The sequence below is a fragment of the Pleurodeles waltl genome, chromosome 1_2 (genome assembly GCF_031143425.1).
Source record: "Pleurodeles waltl isolate 20211129_DDA chromosome 1_2, aPleWal1.hap1.20221129, whole genome shotgun sequence".
NCBI classification, from domain to species: Eukaryota; Metazoa; Chordata; class Amphibia; order Caudata; family Salamandridae; genus Pleurodeles; species Pleurodeles waltl.
Window position 1 is genome coordinate 1,222,943,400 of NC_090437.1, and position 18,783 is coordinate 1,222,962,182.

At 50.0% G+C, this 18,783-nt stretch overlaps 1 long non-coding RNA gene across 1 annotated transcript in view; it reads right to left on the reverse strand.

The window, feature by feature from the left end:
- LOC138296114 (uncharacterized) overlaps nt 1-18,783 on the reverse strand; it is a 64,343-nt gene that overhangs the window by 13,401 nt on the left and 32,159 nt on the right. The window lies entirely within an intron of this gene.

The following is an 18,783-nucleotide window of genomic DNA, read 5'->3' on the forward strand; positions in this document are numbered from 1 at the left end:
ACCACTCCCCTGACCTGCACCTCCCCTGGGAGGTGTCCAGAGCTCCCCCAGTGTGCTCCAGACCTCTGCCATCTTGGAAACAGAGGTGCTGCTGGCACACTGGACTGCTCTGAGTGGCCAGTGCCACCAGGTGACGTCAGAGACTCCTTGTGATAGGCTCCTTCAGGTGTTGCTAGCCTATCCTCTCTCCTAGGTAGCCAAACCCTCTTTTCTGGCTATTTAGGGTCTCTGTCTCTGGGGAAACTTTAGATAACGAATGCAAGAGCTCATCCGAGTTCCTCTGCATCTCTCTCTTCACCTTCTGCCAAGGAATCGACTGCTGACCGCGCTGGAAGCCTGCAAACCTGCAACATAGTAGCAAAGACGACTACTGCAACTCTGTAACGCTGATCCTGCCGCCTTCTCGACTGTTTTCCTGTTTGTGCATGCTGTGGGGGTAGTCTGCCTCCTCTCTGCACCAAAAGCTCCGAAGAAATCTCCCGTGGGTCGACGGAATCTTCCCCCTGCAACCGCAGGCACCAAAAAGCTGCATTACCGGTCCCTTGGGTCTCCTCTCAGCACGACGAGCGAGGTCCCTCGAATCCAGCGACTCTGTCCAAGTGACCCACACAGTCCAGTGACTCTTCAGCCCAAGTTTGGTGGAGGTAAGTCCTTGCCTCACCTCGCTGGGCTGCATTGCTGGGAACCGCGACTTTTGCAGCTACTCCGGCCCCTGTGCACTTCCAGCGGAAATCCTTTGTGCACAGCCAAGCCTGGGTCCACGGCACTCTAACCTGCATTGCACGACTTTCTAAGTTGGTCTCCGGCGACGTCGGACTCCTTTGTGTAACTTCGGGTGAGCACCGTTTCACACATCCTTGTAGTGCCTGTTTCTGGCACTTCTCCGGGTGCTACCTGCTTCAGAGAGGGCTCCTTGTCTTGCTCGACGTCCCCTCTCTCTGCTGGTGCAATTTGCGACCTCCTGGTCCCTCCTGGGCCTCAGCAGCATCCAAAAACGCTAACTGCACGATTTGCAGCTAGCAAGGCTTGTTGGCGTTCTTTTGGCGGGAAAACACTTCTGCACAACTCTCCTCGGCGAGAGGGATCCGTCCACCAAAGGGGAAGTCTCTAGCCCTATTCGTTCCTGCAGAAACCTCAGCTTCTTCTGTCCAGTAGAAGCTTCTTTGCACCCGCAGCTGGCATTTCCTGGGCATCTGCCCATCTCCGACTTGCTTGTGACTTTTGGACTTGGTTCCCTTATTCCACAGGTACCCTAGATTGGAAATCCACAGTTGTTGCATTGTTGGGTTGTGTCTTTCCTGCATTATTCCTCTAACACGACTTCTTTGTCCTTAGGGGAACTTTAGTGCACTTTGCACTCACTTTTCAGGGTCTTGGGGAGGGTTATTTTTCTAACTCTCACTATTTTCTAATAGTCCCAGCGACCCCCTACAAGGTCACATAGGTTTGGGGTCCATTCGTGGTTCGCATTCCACTTTTGGAGTATATGGTTTGTGTTGCCCCTATCCCTATGTTTCCCCATTGCATCCTATTGTAACTGTACATTGTTTGCACTGTTTTCTAAGACTATACTGCATATTTTTGCTATTGTGTATATAATCTTGTGTATATTTCCTATCCTCTCACTGAGGGTACACTCTAAGATACTTTGGCATATTGTCATAAAAATAAAGTACCTTTATTTTTAGTATAACTGTGTATTGTGTTTTCTTATGATATTGTGCATATGACACTAAGTGGTACTGTAGTAGCTTCACACGTCTCCTAGTTCAGCCTAAGCTGCTCTGCTAAGCTACCATTATCTATCAGCCTAAGCTGCTAGACACCCTATACACTAATAAGGGATAACTGGGCCTGGTGCAAGGTGCAAGTACCCCTTGGTACTAACTACAAGCCAGTCCAGCCTCCTACATTGGTTGTGCAGCGGTGGGATAAGTGCTTTGAGACTACTTACCACTCTTGTCATTGTACTTTTCATAAGAGAAAAATATACAAAACAAGGTCAGTGTATATACACATAGCCAAAAAGTTTTGCATTTCCTCTTTTCACTCTTTTCTAAGTGCTGAAAAGTACTTCTAAACTTTCAAAAAGTTCTTAAAAGTTTAAAAAGTTTTTTTTCTGTCTTTCTAAAAAGTTCTGAAAACTTTTTTTCTTTTTCTATCACTTTACTCTCTAAAAATGTCTGGCACAGGCCAAAATGTTGATCTGTCCAAACTTGCATATGACCACCTTAGCTGGAAAGGAGCAAGGAGTCTCTGTGTAGAGAGAGGTTTGAGTGTAGGGAAGAATCCTTCTTTGGAATTATTGCTTAACATGCTTAGAGAACAAGATAAGGCCATAGGGGCCACATCTGTTGAAAAAGTAGCAAATGGTTCCCAATCTGATCCAGGGACTCCCCCAGGAAAAGATTCAGGAAAGAAACTTCCTAGCCTGCCCATTACTAGACAGTCTAGCATAGTTGGTAATGATGATGAGCCACACCATATAAATAGTGTTGTCTCACATCATAGCAAAAGCATTTATTCTCACCATACTGGTAGTGATGTTTCTGTTAGCCAAGCTGTTAGGGTGGCTTCTGTAAGGGACAGGCCTCCTTCTGTCCATTCTCACCATACTTCTGTTTCAAGGCATGTCCCTCCCACCCACCCTGATGACAGATTGTTAGAAAGGGAGCTCAATAGATTGAGAGTGGAACAAACCAGACTGAAGCTCAAGAAGCAACAGCTGGATTTGGATAGACAGACTTTAGAAGTAGAGAAGGAGAGACAGAAACTGGGTTTAGAAACCCATGGTGGCAGCAGCAGTATTCCCCATAGTCATCCTGCAAAAGAGCATGATTCCAGGAATCTGCATAAGATAGTTCACCCTTATAAGGAGGGGGATGACATTAACAAGTGGTTTGCTGCACTTGAGAGGGCCTGTGTTGTACAGGATGTCCCTCAAAGGCAGTGGGCTGCTATCCTATGGCTATCATTTAGTGGAAAAGGTAGGGATAGGCTCCTTACTGTGAAAGAAAATGATGCCAATAATTTCCAAGTTCTTAAGATTGCACTCCTGGATGGTTATGGCTTAACCACTGAACAATACAGGATAAAGTTCAGAGAGACCAAAAAGGAGTCTTCACAGGACTGGGTTGATTTCATTGACCATTCAGTGAAGGCCTTGGAAGGGTGGTTACATGGCAGTAAAGTTACTGATTATGACAGCCTGTATAACTTGATCCTGAGAAAGCATATTCTTAATAATTGTGTGTCTGATTTGTTGCACCAGTACTTGGTGGACTCTGATCTGACCTCTCCCCAAGAATTGGGAAAGAAGGCAGACAAATGGGTCAGAACAAGGGTGAACAGAAAAATTCATACAGGGGGTAACAAAGATGGCAATAAGAAGAAAGATGGTGAAAAATCTCAAGATAAGCATGGGGATAAGGGTAAAACCAAAGATCCCACTTCAAATCTTAAACACTCTTCAGAGGGTGGGGATAAAACTAATTCTTCCTCTTCTTCTCAACCTGCACACATTAAAAAGCCTTGGTGCTTTGTGTGTAAAAACAGAGGCCATAGGCCAGGGGATAAGTCCTGTCCAGGTAAACCCCCTGAGCCTACCACCACTAATACATCAAGCTCTAGTGCCCCTAGCAGTAGTGGTACTAGTGGTGGGACTGCTGGCAACAGTCAAGCAAAGGGTGTAGTTGGGTTCACTTATGGGTCCATCATAGAAACTGGGGTAGTCAGTCCCAAGACAGTTTCTGTCACACCTAGTGGCATTGGCCTTGCCACACTGGCTGCTTGTCCCCTTACAATGGATAAGTACAGGCAGACAGTTTCAATAAATGGTGTTGAGGCCTTGGCCTACAGGGACACAGGTGCCAGTATCACTTTGGTGACTGAAAACCTAGTGCACCCTGATCAACACATCATTGGACAACAGTATAAGATTATTGATGTCCATAACTCCACTAAGTTTCTTCCCTTAGCTATAATTCAGTTTAGTTGGGGTGGAGTTACTGGCCCTAAGCAGGTGGTGGTATCACCTAGCTTACCTGTAGACTGTCTCTTAGGTAATGACCTAGAGGCCTCAGGTTGGGCTGATGTAGAGTTGTATGCCCATGCAGCCATGTTGGGCATCCCAGAGGAATTGTTCCCTCTCATTTCTACTGAAATGAAAAAGCAAAGGAGAGAAGGCCTGAAAACTCAGGATCCCTCTCCATCAACAGGTAAAAAGGGTATCACAGTATCCCCTAACCACCCTGCCATTCAGGATACCATTCCTGTGGTGGGAGAAACCTCTCCTGGGGTGGCACCTGTTCCAAGGGAATCATCAGCTGGCAAAGCTGGACTCCCTGAGGTAGAAGTACCTCTCTGTGGGATAACTAACATTGGTGAGAAAAAGAGCACCATTTTAGTTAACATGGAGCATCCCTCCAACCCTCCCAGAGAAACTTTAGTGCAGAAACCCTGCACTGCCTCACAACACTTAGGACAGCATCCCTGCCCTAGTGTGGAGCTCATAGGACAGCATCCCTGCCCTGCTCCAACTCAAGAGAAACAGCATCCCTGTTCTCTCTTCCAGCCATATGGACAAAGTTTTTGCCCAGCTATGGCTTTTCTGAGACAGCATCCCTGTCTGGCATTTCCATCACTACAAATAGGTTCAGTGGACAATTCCCACTGCTCTAAACTAAAACTTACTGATAGAAACTCTGAAAATACACCTTCACATTGTTGCTTAGCTAAAAAACTTCAAACAGGGTGGTTTGCATCCCCACAGGGAAGTAACCATATAGTGGATGATAAAGGGAGTAACCAGTCTATTGCAGAGCTACTCTCTACTTATCACCACTTAGACAATAAAGTCTCAACTGGCCAAGGTTAGCCTTATTGTCCTTCGTTTGGGGGGGGGGGGTTGTGTGAGAAAGTAGCCTCTTTCTAGCCTTGTTACCCCCACTTTAGGCCTGTTTGTGAGTGGATGTCAGGGTGTTTTCACTGTCTCACTGGGATCCTGCCAGCCAGGGCCCAGTGCTCATAGTGAAAACCCTATGTTTTCAGTATGTTTGTTATGTGTCACTGGGACCCTGCTAGTCAGGACCCCAGTGCTCATAAGTTTGTGGCCTATATGTATGTGTTCCCTGTGTGGTGCCTAACTGTCTCACTGAGGCTCTGCTAACCAGAACCTCAGTGGTTATGCTCTCTCATTTCTTTCCAAATTGTCACTAACAGGCTAGTGACTAATTTTACCAATTTACATTGGCTTACTGGAACACCCTTATAATTCCCTAGTATATGGTACTGAGGTACCCAGGGTATTGGGGTTCCAGGAGATCCCTATGGGCTGCAGCATTTCTTTTGCCACCCATAGGGAGCTCTGACAATTCTTACACAGGCCTGCCACTGCAGCCTGAGTGAAATAACGTCCACGTTATTTCACAGCCATTTTACACTGCACTTAAGTAACTTATAAGTCACCTATATGTCTAACCTTTACCTGGTAAAGGTTAGGTGCAAAGTTACTTAGTGTGAGGGCACCCTGGCACTAGCCAAGGTGCCCCCACATTGTTCAGAGCCAATTCCCTGAACTTTGTGAGTGCGGGGACCATTACACGCATGCACTACATATAGGTCACTACCTATATGTAGCTTCACAATGGTAACTCCGAATATGGCCATGTAACATGTCTATGATCATGGAATGGCCCCCTCTATGCCATCCTGGCATAGTTGGCACAATCCCATGATCCCAGTGGTCTGTAGCACAGACCCTGGTACTGCCAAACTGCCCTTCCTGGGGTTTCACTGCAGCTGCTGCTGCTGCCAACCCCTCAGACAGGCATCTGCCCTCCTGGGGTCCAGCCAGGCCTGGCCCAGGATGGCAGAACAAAGAACTTCCTCTGAGAGAGGGTGTGACGCCCTCTCCCTTTGGAAAATGGTGTGAAGGCAGGGGAGGAGTAGCCTCCCCCAGCCTCTGGAAATGCTTTGTTGGGCACAGAGGTGCCCAATTCTGCATAAGCCAGTCTACACCGGTTCAGGGGACCCCTTAGCCCTGCTCTGGCACGAAACTGGACAAAGGAAAGGGGAGTGACCACTCCCCTGACCTGCACCTCCCCTGGGAGGTGTCCAGAGCTCCCCCAGTGTGCTCCAGACCTCTGCCATCTTGGAAACAGAGGTGCTGCTGGCACACTGGACTGCTCTGAGTGGCCAGTGCCACCAGGTGACGTCAGAGACTCCTTGTGATAGGCTCCTTCAGGTGTTGCTAGCCTATCCTCTCTCCTAGGTAGCCAAACCCTCTTTTCTGGCTATTTAGGGTCTCTGTCTCTGGGGAAACTTTAGATAACGAATGCAAGAGCTCATACGAGTTCCTCTGCATCTCTCTCTTCACCTTCTGCCAAGGAATCGACTGCTGACCGCGCTGGAAGCCTGCAAACCTGCAACATAGTAGCAAAGACGACTACTGCAACTCTGTAACGCTGATCCTGCCGCCTTCTCGACTGTTTTCCTGTTTGTGCATGCTGTGGGGGTAGTCTGCCTCCTCTCTGCACCAAAAGCTCCGAAGAAATCTCCCGTGGGTCGACGGAATCTTCCCCCTGCAACCGCAGGCACCAAAAAGCTGCATTACCGGTCCCTTGGGTCTCCTCTCAGCACGACGAGCGAGGTCCCTCGAATCCAGCGACTCTGTCCAAGTGACCCCCACAGTCCAGTGACTCTTCAGCCCAAGTTTGGTGGAGGTAAGTCTTTGCCTCACCTCGCTGGGCTGCATTGCTGGGAACCGCGACTTTTGCAGCTACTCCGGCCCCTGTACACTTCCGGCGGAAATCCTTTGTGCACAGCCAAGCCTGGGTCCACGGCACTCTAACCTGCATTGCACGACTTTCTAAGTTGGTCTCCGGCAACGTGGGACTCCTTTGTGTAACTTCGGGTGAGCACCGTTTCACACATCCTTGTAGTGCCTGTTTCGGGCACTTCTCCGGGTGCTACCTGCTTCAGAGAGGGCTCCTTGTCTTGCTCGACGTCCCCTCTCTCTGCTGGTCCAATTTGCGACCTCCTGGTCCCTCCTGGGCCTCAGCAGCATCCAAAAACGCTAACCGCACGATTTGCAGCTAGCAAGGCTTGTTGGCGTTCTTTCGGCGGGAAAACACTTCTGCACAACTCTCCACGGCGAGAGGGATCCGTCCACCAAAGGGGAAGTCTCTAGCCCTTTTCGTTCCTGCAGAAACCTCAGCTTCTTCTGTCCAGTAGAAGCTTCTTTGCACCCGCAGCTGGCATTTCCTGGGCATCTGCCCATCTCCGACTTGCTTGTGACTTTTGGACTTGGTCCCCTTGTTCCACAGGTACCCTAGATTGGAAATCCACAGTTGTTGCATTGTTGGGTTGTGTCTTTCCTGCATTATTCCTCTAACACGACTTCTTTGTCCTTAGGGGAACTTTAGTGCACTTTGCACTCACTTTTCAGGGTCTTGGGGAGGGTTATTTTTCTAACTCTCACTATTTTCTAATAGTCCCAGCGACCCCCTACAAGGTCACATAGGTTTGGGGTCCATTCGTGGTTCGCATTCCACTTTTGGAGTATATGGTTTGTGTTGCCCCTATCCCTATGTTTCCCCATTGCATCCTATTGTACCTGTACATTGTTTGCACTGTTTTCTAAGACTATACTGCATATTTTTGCTATTGTGTATATATATCTTGTGTATATTTCCTATCCTCTCACTGAGGGTACACTCTAAGATACTTTGGCATATTGTCATAAAAATAAAGTACCTTTATTTTTAGTATAACTGTGTATTGTGTTTTCTTATGATATTGTGCATATGACACTAAGTGGTACTGTAGTAGCTTCACACGTCTCCTAGTTCAGCCTAATCTGCTCTGCTAACCTACCATTATCTATCAGCCTAAGCTGCTAGACACCCTATACACTAATAAGGGATAACTGGGCCTGGTGCAAGGTGCAAGTACCCCTTGGTACTCACTACAAGCCAGTCCAGCCTCCTACAGTTACATGGCCATGTTCGGAGTAACCATGGTGACGAGACATATAAGTATTGACCTATGTGTAGTGCACGCGTGTAATGGTGTCCCCGCACTCACAAAGTCTGGGGAATTTGCCCTGAACAATGTGGGGGCACCTTGGCTAGTGCCAGGGTTCCCACACACTAAGTAACTTGGCACCTAACCTTCACCAAGTGAGGGTTAGACATATAGGTGACTTATAAGTTACTTATGTGCAGTGAAAATGGCTGTGAAATAATGTGGACATTGTTTCACTCAGGCTGCAGTGGCAGTCCTGTGTAAGAATTGTCTGAGCTCCCTATGGGTGGCAAAAGAAATGCTGCAGCCCATAGGGATCTCCTGGAACCCCAATACCCTGGGTATCTAGGTACCATATACAAGGGAATTATAAGGGTGTTCCAGTGTGCCAATGAGAATTGGTAAAATTAGTCACTAGCTTCCAGTGACAATTTTAAAAGTAGAGAGACAGCATAAACACTGAGGTTCTGGTTAGCAGAGCCTCAGTGATACAGTTAGGCACCACACAGGGAACACATACAGGGCATACATTATGAGCACTGGGGTCCTGACTAGCAGGATCCCAGTGACACAAAGGCAAAAACAAACATACATACAGTGAAAATGGGGGTAAAGATGATACTTTCCTACACTTTACAAGTAAATATGTCAATTTAGTATATGCCAATTTTACCATGTTTTGAGCGGAGAGGACAAGCACTTAAGCCACTGGTTAGCAGTGGTAAAGTGTTCAGAGTCCCGATGCCAGCAAAACTGAAGTCAGCAAAAACAGGAGATCTGAAGGCAAAAGGTTAAGTTGAACCATTCCAAGGATGTCAGGACTAACAGCCCATATTCAAGATCAACGTTCATTCATGCCTGCTCGATGGCAAGGAGTGGTGTTTTGGAATCGGAAGCAAGTGTAAGTCATGGGTGATTTATTTACACGCACATCTTTTAGGTCCAGCTATTCGCTGCTTGATGTATCAATCCGCCTCCTGTGCAGTGCTTGCATTTCACTGCATGAGGAGCTATTATACATCTATCTCAAAAGTACTCTGAATTTGAATCAAAATAATTTACAATATTTTTCTCTTCGATGCATTGCAGATAGAATACAATTGTTTTGTTGTATTATGTTCGAGGTGCTGTTACTGGTTAGGGTGTCCTGGCCATGGATCCAATCAGGTGATGGGTGCTGCTGAAGTTTACTGTGGAAATTCCCAAATGTTAGATTTCTTATTTTTTTTATTTTTCTATTTTTTTTAATTAAGGTTTTATTGTGAACATTGCAAAGTCCTACAAAACCCAAATGAGGTCGAAGCCCCAGCATTTGTCAACAGTCATATACAGTGAATACACGAAATGGGGAGAACGAAGGGGACAGTGAGGTATTGTCGAGCGTAACTTGGGGAGAAATATGTTATACTAATCAAATCACATGGAAAAGGGGGGAAGAGGCAGTAAGGGGAAGAGGTAGTGAGAGAAAAAGGTGTAGGTAGGGGTAAGAGGTATGAAACAGGGCGGGGGCACGGTGCCAAGTCATAGCTCATAATAATGGTTATAAAAAAAAATTGTTAGGTTATAAAATTGTAAGGTGGTAAGGTTGTGAGGTTATAAGGTTATGAGGTTATAAGGTTGTAAGGATGTAGGGTTGTAGGGTTGTAGGATCCCGGGGTGGGGCGGTGTAGTTGGCGGAGGTGGGGGGGTCGGTACGACGGGAGGATGGGACTTGTAACACATTGTCTGCGCTCAGCCAACTTCTACTAAGTACGAGTATCCTATCGGCGGCGCATGGGAGGGGACTGCAAAAGGAAGGGGGAACGGGAAGAGAGGGGTGGAAAACGATATTGAGGAAGAAGGAGAGGAGAAGGAGGGGAAAGGAGGGGAGGACTAGTTGGAGAAATGGGGGGGGGAGTGAGGAGGGGGAAAGAGAGAGGGGAAAAGGGGAAGGAGTAGCCTACGGTCTACGGGCTATGAGCTACGAGCTACGAGCTCCCCCTGGCTAGGAAAGGGGCCCACACCTGGGTGAAGATTTGGTCTTGGTCTTGCAGGTTGTAGATGATTCTTTCATGCGTGGCTCTGCGGGTCATGGCTATGATCCATTCTTCCGGGGTTGGGGAGATTTCTGACCGCCAGTGGCGGAGTATGCAGATCTTTGCAGTGGCCAGTGCCGTATGCAGCAGTCTTTTTTGCGGCCTAGAGAGGTCTGGGAGAGAGGTCGTATCTTGTAAAAGTATTAGGGAAGGGGGGAATGGTGACGGGAATGACAATGATTCAGCCAAGGTGGAGCTCACCACATCCCATAGTGGTTGGACCGTTGTACAGTCAATTAAGATATGGTTTAGGTCCCAGTGTGCCTCTGGGCATCTCCAACACTGTGCGTGCGGGAGGAGCCCTATCTTGTGCAATTTCGCCGGGGACCAGAACCAGTCGTGTAAGACCTTGAAAAGGCAGAACTTTAACCGAGCCTCACGGGTACCTCTGTCCAGTGCTTCCAGGATGTCCTCCCAATCGGCTGGGTCTAAGGGCTGTTGTAACCGGGTTTGCCAGTGCAGTCGTAATTTGTCTAGGAGAGGCTGGGAGTAGAGCTGACGGGTGATTAGGTCGTATAGACCTGCCATAACTCCCTTATGTTGGGCCCACTTCTGCAGGTAGGCCGCTATGGGTGAGGGCTGGGACCCCCGATGGGTGGCTTCGACTCTTTGGGAGATGCAGTGTTTAAGCTGAAGGTATCTCCATTCTTGGTTCGGCTGCAGACCGAATTCGTCCCTTAACCTTGGGAAGGACTTAAGTACCTCGTTCTCCAGTATCTGAGAGAGTGTGTGAATACCAGCCTCCCTCCATTGAGACCAGTTGAGCACTTCCCCACCGATCCGGAGTCCGCTATTGCGCCACAGAGGTGCCTGAGCGTGGATGAGATGGTGTACCCCGAACAGTCTGTGGGCCCTTCGCCACGCTGCTCTGGTCACTTTCAGGATGGGGTTCACCGGGTTAGCAGGTGAGAAGTCATCACGGTAAGGACCTCCAAGTCCCTCGTTCGTGGATAGTAGTCACCTTTCCACCGCGATCCAGTGTGGTTGGTCAGGTGCCGTGAGTAAGGTGTGGGACAGTTGTGATAGCTGTAGTGCTAGCGAGTAGTGTTCCACAGATGGGAGTCCCATGCCCCCGTGGGAGCGGCGTGCTATGAGCTTGGCGGGTGATAGTCGTGGTCGCATAGGGCCCCATACAAATGATCTAATGAGGGAGTCTATGCTTCGTAATGTGTGGAGGGGCACTTGTAAGGGGAGAAGTCCTAGGATATAGGTAAAACGTGGCACAGTGACCATCCTGACCGCCTGTACTCGGCCCCACATGGACAGGCCCAGGTGGGTCCATTTTGCGAAATCAAGTTTCATCCGTGCGATGAGGGGGCTGATATTGTCTGCCACCATGTGTGCCATGCCCGGGTTGATTAGCACGCCTAGGTATTTAAGGTGCTTCGGCGTCCACTGAAACGGGAAACCCAGGAGTGTTGCTTTTGTGGTCACCCGCGAGAGGGGAAGTGCCTCACTCTTGTCCCAGTTGACGCGGTAACCGGACAGTGTCGCGAATCCATCAATAACATCCAGTAGGGCTGGTATAGAGCTTTCTAAGTCCGTGAGGGTTAACAGGATGTCATCGGCGTATAAGTAGATTTTGGATAAGCCGTCAGGAAGTGCGAGGCCAGTTATAAGGGGGGAGGATCGGATAGCTGCGGCTAGAGGCTCCATGGCAAGTAAGAACAGGAGAGGGGAAAGAGGGCAGCCCTTTCGTGTACCTCTACGGATAGGGAAGGGGTCTGAAAGGAAGCCCCCGCAGTTGACTCTTGCCGCTGGCTGGTCGTAGAGTAGTTGCACCATTGAGATGAATTTATCTCCCAGACCAAATCTCTCTAAGGCCGTGAACAGGTAGGGCCATTCAATGCGATCAAACGCCTTTTCGGCATCTAGGGACAGGGCTAATGCTGTCTCCGGCAGGTCCCTTGAGGTCCATAGGGTGTGGCATACGGTACGCAGATGATTCTTAGAGGTGCGGCCGGGTACAAACCCCACTTGCGTATGGTGGATTAGAGACGGTATAACTTTTCGGAGTCTGTTTGCCAGGATGCTTGCTAGAATTTTAATATCGCCGTTTAAAAGAGATATGGCCCGATAGCTGCCACACAACAAGGGGTCCCTCCCGGGTTTCGGTATGACAGCTATAGTTGCATTATTAGATATGGCGCCTAACGACTGTGTGGAACAGGCTTCATTTAGGGCCTCGTGAAGGATATCTATTGCCTCTTTCCCCGTCCATTTATAGAACTCCGCTGGGAACCCATCCTCCCCGGGCGATTTGTGATAGGGAAGGTTGGAGATAACACTCTCTAATTCCTGTCTGTTTATTTCTCCTTCTAGGAGACTACGACCGTCGTCTGATAGGGAGGGTAAATCAAGGTCTTCTAGGAAAGTTGCGGCTTGCGCCGGGTTGAATCTTATTTCTGGGGTGTATAGGTGTCTATAGAACAGCGCAAATTCGTTTGCAATGGCTTGCGGGTGCGTTAGTATTTCTCCGGTGGAGGCGCGGATGGCTGGTATGGCAAAAGCTGCCGTTCTTTGGCGAAGCTGGGCTGCCAGCAGGCGTCCCGCTTTTTCACCTTGTTCTTAGTGCCTCCCTTGTAGTCTCTGTAGGGCGTATTCGGCCTGGGTGGTGTATAGCTCGTTAAGGGCCATTTGGGCGCGTTCTAGAGTCCGACGTCCTGATAGAGAAGGATGTGTGGTATATTGTCTTGTGAGACGAAGGATATCGAGTTCTAGTGTTGCCTGTTGTTCTTTCCTGTCTCTATTTGCCAACACAGCGTCCCGCATGAGTTGTCCACGTATCGTGGCCTTGGCTGCGGCCCACATTATGCGGCTAGATTCAACAGTGCCTTTATTATCTTGGGCAAAGGAGGCTGCGTGCTCCTGTAGCTGTAACTTACCTTGTGGGGATCGGTAGCGGTGAACTGCAAGCCTCCAGGGCTATGGCTAGGCCTAGTTGGACGGCTACACTAATTGGAGAATGGTTGGAGAGGCCACCCTCCAGTATGCTGTTATCTTGGGCGTTAGCCACAAGGCTGTCGGATAGGAGGAAGTAGTCGAGTCGGGATTGGGTGCCATGTACAGGCGAGATGAAGGTAAATTCTCGTTCCGTCAGGTGGGTCAGCCTCCAATGATCCACAAGACCGTTGTCTGAAAGGACGACATCAGTTTGTAGGGCTCTATCTGCGTTATTACTTACGTCTAAGGGTCCTGTTCTATCCATAACTGCATCCCTGGCTATGTTTCAGTCCCCTCCTATTACATAGCGAGATGCTCCTATATCCGTCAGAAGCCGATTAATTTGTAGGAAGAAGAGGCGTTTGGGACCCGTTGGTGCGTAAACTGAACCCACACATAGTGAGGAATCACCAATCTTTAGTTTGGCAAATACGTAGCGGCCCTCGGGGTCGGTCCAAGATTTGGTGATCCTATAGGGAAGGGTTTTACGTAGCAGTAATGCCACCCCACATTTTCTCTGGGTATTCTCCACGATGGGCGAGGGTGGGCTTCAGCTAAATAGGACAGTACCAACCCAGTCACGTCGTATTTTATCGGATTCTAGTCTGTCCAGGTGTGTCTCTTGTAAGAGGGCAATATCAGCCCGTTTGTCATTGAGGTAGGTCAGGATTTTTTTCCGTTTTATGAAATGGGTGAGGCCGTTTACGTTCCATGACATGATCGGTAGCGGTACTACTGGTGTCTTGTTCGAGTTAGGCATCCCGGCCCTATGGGGGAGCTTGCCCGAGGGAGGATGGGGGGGCGCCAAGGATAGGGCAAGAGGGGACAGGGGAAAGTGGAGGGGAAGGGGGGGAGTAGGAGCTTGCCTCTAGAAGCGGGGAAGAAGAGGGTGAGATGGGGACGGGAGAAACTATAGATGTTTAAAATAGTAAGGGGAAGAAGGGAGGGGGGGGGAAAGAAAAGAAAAGAACGGGACACGGGTCCCGGTTGTTCTCGAACTGTAACCTGCGGGACTAAAACCCAGGTCAGTCGAGCTCCACTGCCCGTCCGGCGGGCCGCTCACCCAGGGAGGCAGCGTGAGTTCCGCACCCTGGCCCCCGTCGCGCTCAATTTTCCGTACTCAAGAAGGGTATGAGGGACAGGCCCGGCTGCCGGGGGGGGAGGGGTTGCTTAGGATTCGCATGGGGGGGCATTTGCGCGGTTCCCATATTGGCTTAATTCCAGGATCGCTGTGCTATTGCGCCTTTAAGAGAAAGAAGGGGAGGGGTAAGAGACAATAAAGAAAGAAGGAAAGAAAGAGGAGGGGGGGAGCGGGGGGGCGGAAGAGTGGATCCACGAGGTTTGTGGGTGACAGGATACCTGAATAGGCCGGTTCTGCAAGGTTTATCTTATCTAGAGCACTGCATTGCGTCGCTGCACAATCTCCACTACTACTCTACTGTCCTCAATGGGTCTTTCACTGCCCTCCCTGTAGGATGAGGAAAAACCAACGAGCAAACAAACTGCCATACACACAAACAAATGAACAAGCAAGCGAACAAACAAACAGACAAATCACCAAACAAACGAGCGAACCCCCTTCGAGACAGGTTGGCGGGAAGAAGGGAAGAGGGGGGCCTTGTAACAGTTCCAGCCGCTCCAAGAGAAAGGGAAGGGGATGTGCACTTTCGGTTGCTAGATAAGCCTGGTCAGAGTGGTATGTCGCTGAGGGCGAAGAGAGAAAGGGAAGAGGGGAGGGGGGAGGGTAGGGGGTGGGTCTCCTGGGGAGAGGAGAGTACTTGGAAAATTGGTGGTATGAAGCAGGCACAATCCCACTCCAGCCAATCGGGCCGTCCGGAGGGGGGGGAGAGAGAGAGAAAGAGAGGAGAGGGAAAAGGAAGAGAGGAAGAGGGGCAGACGCAAACAACAGTGATGCTGCAGCGTCGGGCAGAGTCAGACTGGGACAAAGGCCCGCAGGATTAGGATGGCTCAAGGGTTCACAAGATCAGGTACTCATCTCTCCGTTTGTTCTCCTCCGCCACAGGATCTCTTTGGCTCAGTCACGGTAGTCCAGGGTTCATTATGGCAGGATCTCTGAGAGCTCCGAGGGGGGGGGGGGTGCTGGTGCCCGGTCGGCCTCAGGAGGGGGTCACCGCGGGCTTCAGGGGGGAGCGGGATTTGTCCCTGTCCGACAGCTGGGTGTACATCGCCACCGCCTGAAGTACTTGACCCCTGTCGTAGTGGCATTTTGTGAGTCTCTCTAAGCATCTTCCCCTGGAGTGGGGATCCATGGTTGCTCCCCCCTCTGAGTTAGAGGCGGTTTCTGGGTGGCTGGTTCCCGAGGATACACCTTGTATGTCTTGGAGTGTCAGAGTTTGTCGTTTCCATTAGTTGCGCCTGTTCCTGGAGTCTATCTAGGAATGTTCTCAAGTCCTCTGGATCGAAGAAAGTCCGTGATTCGCCGGTCTTGGTGATCCACATCCTGGCCGGTTCGAACAGGCCAAATTTCACATCCAGGTGACAAAGGCGAGGGTGGAGGGAAAGGAAAGCTCTCCTGCGGTCTACAGTCTCTTTGGAGAAATCGGCTGAGAGTCGGATTTCCAGGGTGCCCAGTAGTAGTGGACCTTGCGCCCGGGCTATCTGCAGCATTTGGCGAGCCTGGCCATGGCGTAGTAGACAGGCTATGATTGAGCAAGGGCGTCCCCTCCCTTCCTGCCTCTTTGGGCCAAGTCTGTGCACCCTTTCGAACTCCAGAGGAGGGTCGAATGTTATGCCCGTCAGCTTGGGGAGTATGTCCCGAAGGTAGGAGATCAAGTCCGTACCCTCTATACCCTCCGGGAGTCCTGACAGGTGGATATTGTTCCTGCCGCTTCTATCCTCCAAGTCCGTCAGTTTGCTGCGAAGGTACATGAGTTCTTGGCAGCTGTCGGTCCAGGAAGCTACCTGGGTTTCCACTGTTGTCACCCGTTGGTCCAGTCCCGACATTTGTGACTGGAAGCCCGCTATCTCCAGGCGCATGGATCTTGTCTCTGCTGTCAGCGCCACCATGGCGCTGTCCATACCTTCCAGTTTGCGTCCCACCGCCGATATCTCCTGTAGTATACGGTCCATGGACGCTCCTTGCGAGCCCTCTGCCATGTTGTTGGTGGCGTTGTGAGAGTGGGGCGGAGGGTCCTGCGTCGGAGGGTACTTCTTCTGGCGCAGGGCCTCGGAGAAGAGTAGTTGTCGGACTGGTTTACCCGCTGGTTTGCCCGTCCCTTTGACTCTGGGTATGGCAGGTCTCCCCCGCGGTGATGGGGGTCTGGAGGGTATTTATTCTTGGCTCTGCAACGTGGTAGGTTAGGTTTTGGCGGTTTTGGAGGTTATGGCGGTTTTGGAGGTTTTGGAGGTTTTGGAGGAGTGGAGGCTGGAGGGGGAGGGAGGGCTCTGGATGGCGAATGAGGTCAGGTAGATGCTTCTTTGCTTGTTCCCCAAGACAACATCGGAGAACTACCTTTCGTGCGTTAGAGCAGAGTATGGGATAAATTTTTAGGTGCCAACTCGGACAGTCTTTGATGGGCTCTCCCTTTTTTGGGAGGGAGAGAAGGGCTGTGCGTGTGTACGTTCGGGTGGGCGGTGATGATGCGGGAGCCACTTGTCACACCAAGTCCCTTGTCGCATGCCACAGCGGGGGGGGTCCACAAAGGAGAAGGGGGGGAGTAGGGACGCCGGTGAGGTGCGCGCTCCTGGTCAAGACTCCTCGGCTCTTGAAGGCCCGGTTGTTGGCGTTGCACCCCTTTGCCGCCTCTCCCCTCCCCCTCCGCGCACTCCCTCCCTTGGTTTCTTTTATTGATCTCTCTTCTTCCTTCCTCCTTTTCCTTCTGTCTGTCGTTTCTTTATTTTGTTTTTCCGTCACCTCTCCCCCTCTCCATCTCCTCCTCCCTCACCCCTCTCCCCCCCCCTTCCCATCAGATCTGCCTCTCCCTCCACTCCTCTCCGTTCCAGTCAATGCCTCTCTGCTGACCTTTTTCTTGAGAGGAAGAGAGAAAAAAGAAAGAAGGTGGATGCTGTGAGGATCGTGGCACCAATCACCTCCTCGTTCCCCTCCGATCCGCTGTAAGGACGCATGCCCATCCGGGGTCCTCAGCGAGGGGGGGGGGAACACTAGCCGATCCCCGCGGGCAAGAGAGTCCTGAAAGTCTGGCTGGTCGCTGAACTCGGGGGTAGGTGGGACCCCAGCAAATCGGCCACAGTGCTAAAGTGCAAGTGCTCCCTGTGTCAATTGTATTGCTGATTGGTTTCTCTATGATTTGCATATCTGAGTTACTAGTAAATCCCTAGTGCACTATGTGTGCTCAGAGCCTGTAACTCAAATGTATATAGTGGGCCTGCAGCACCGATTGTGCCACCCATATGAGTAGCCCTGCAAACAAGTCTCAAGTCTGCCATTGCAGTGTCTGTGTGTGCAATTTTAAACTGCCATTTCAACCTGGCAAGTGCACCCACTTGCCAGGCCCAAACCTTCTCTTTTACTACATGTAAGTCACCCCTAAACTAGGCCAGAGACAGCCCATTGGGCAGGGAGCAGTGTATTTAAGAGGTAGGACGTATACTGGTGCATTTTACATGTCCTGATAGTGAAATACTGCTAAATTAGTCTTTTTCACTATTGCAAGGGCTATCTCTCACATGGGGTAACACGAGGATTGCCTTGAATTATCTTTTAAGTGTAATTTCCCATTGGGAGCAGAAAGAGGTATAAAGTTTGGGGTCTCTGAACACACAATTTAAAAATACATTTTTTGGTGAAGTTGATTTTTGAATTGTGAGTTTGAAAATACCCCTTTTAGAACGTGGGAATTGTCTTGCTTAACCATTCTGTGCCTCTGCCTGTCTTTGGAATACACATCTGGGCCAGGACAACAGTTGGGCTATTTGTGAATTCATTCTAGACAGTCACACAAAGTGAGCTGAGTTGTGCCCTGCATATTCTGATGGGTATTCCTAAGCTAGAGGGGTGGGAGGAGCTGACCCTTGGACCTCAATAGAGCTGTGACTGTCCTCACATAAAGTGGTCTCCAATCTCCTCGAGTGTGTCTGGGGCTAGAGCAGGGAAAGGCAAGGTCTTGTGCACTACAAAGACTTCTCTTTGAAGTTTGCCTACTTCAAAGACAGAAATGGGTATAAGTACTGGAGCTCTGACAACACATAGTTAGAACACTTTTGGACTGAGGAGATTCTGCCAGGTAGAAGATTTGGATGTTGTAGGAGATGCTGCCACTCTGCGTGTTGCTTTGTTGTGCTGGCCTGCTTTTTGCAGCTACCGTCCTGGAAGTGAAAAGTCTGGGCTTTGCTTTCTACATCCTGCTTTCCAAAGTTTCAAGGGCTTGAACTGAGCTTGCCTTCTGCTAAGAAGTCTCAGGAAAAACAAAGACATCTACCAGTGCCTGGGCAATTCTGCTGAGAGTCCTGACTTGCCAATGGGGGTCCAATTCCAGTCCATGGTCCCTTGGACGTGTGAGCTGGTGACCTGAAGGTGAAAATCCACACACTGACACACGTGGCTGAAAAAATCGACGCAGCGCCTGTCCTGTGGCAAGAGAATCGATGCAGCGCCTGTCTCATGGCTGCAGAATCAATGCTGTGCTTGTTTCACTGTGGCTCCATAAACACAGCGTGTCTGGATTTTCCATGAATCCTCCCGGTACACCAATTTCTCATCGACCCAGCACCTCAGTAAGAAATCAAGGCTCCCTATCTGGAAATCAATGCATTGCTTTTC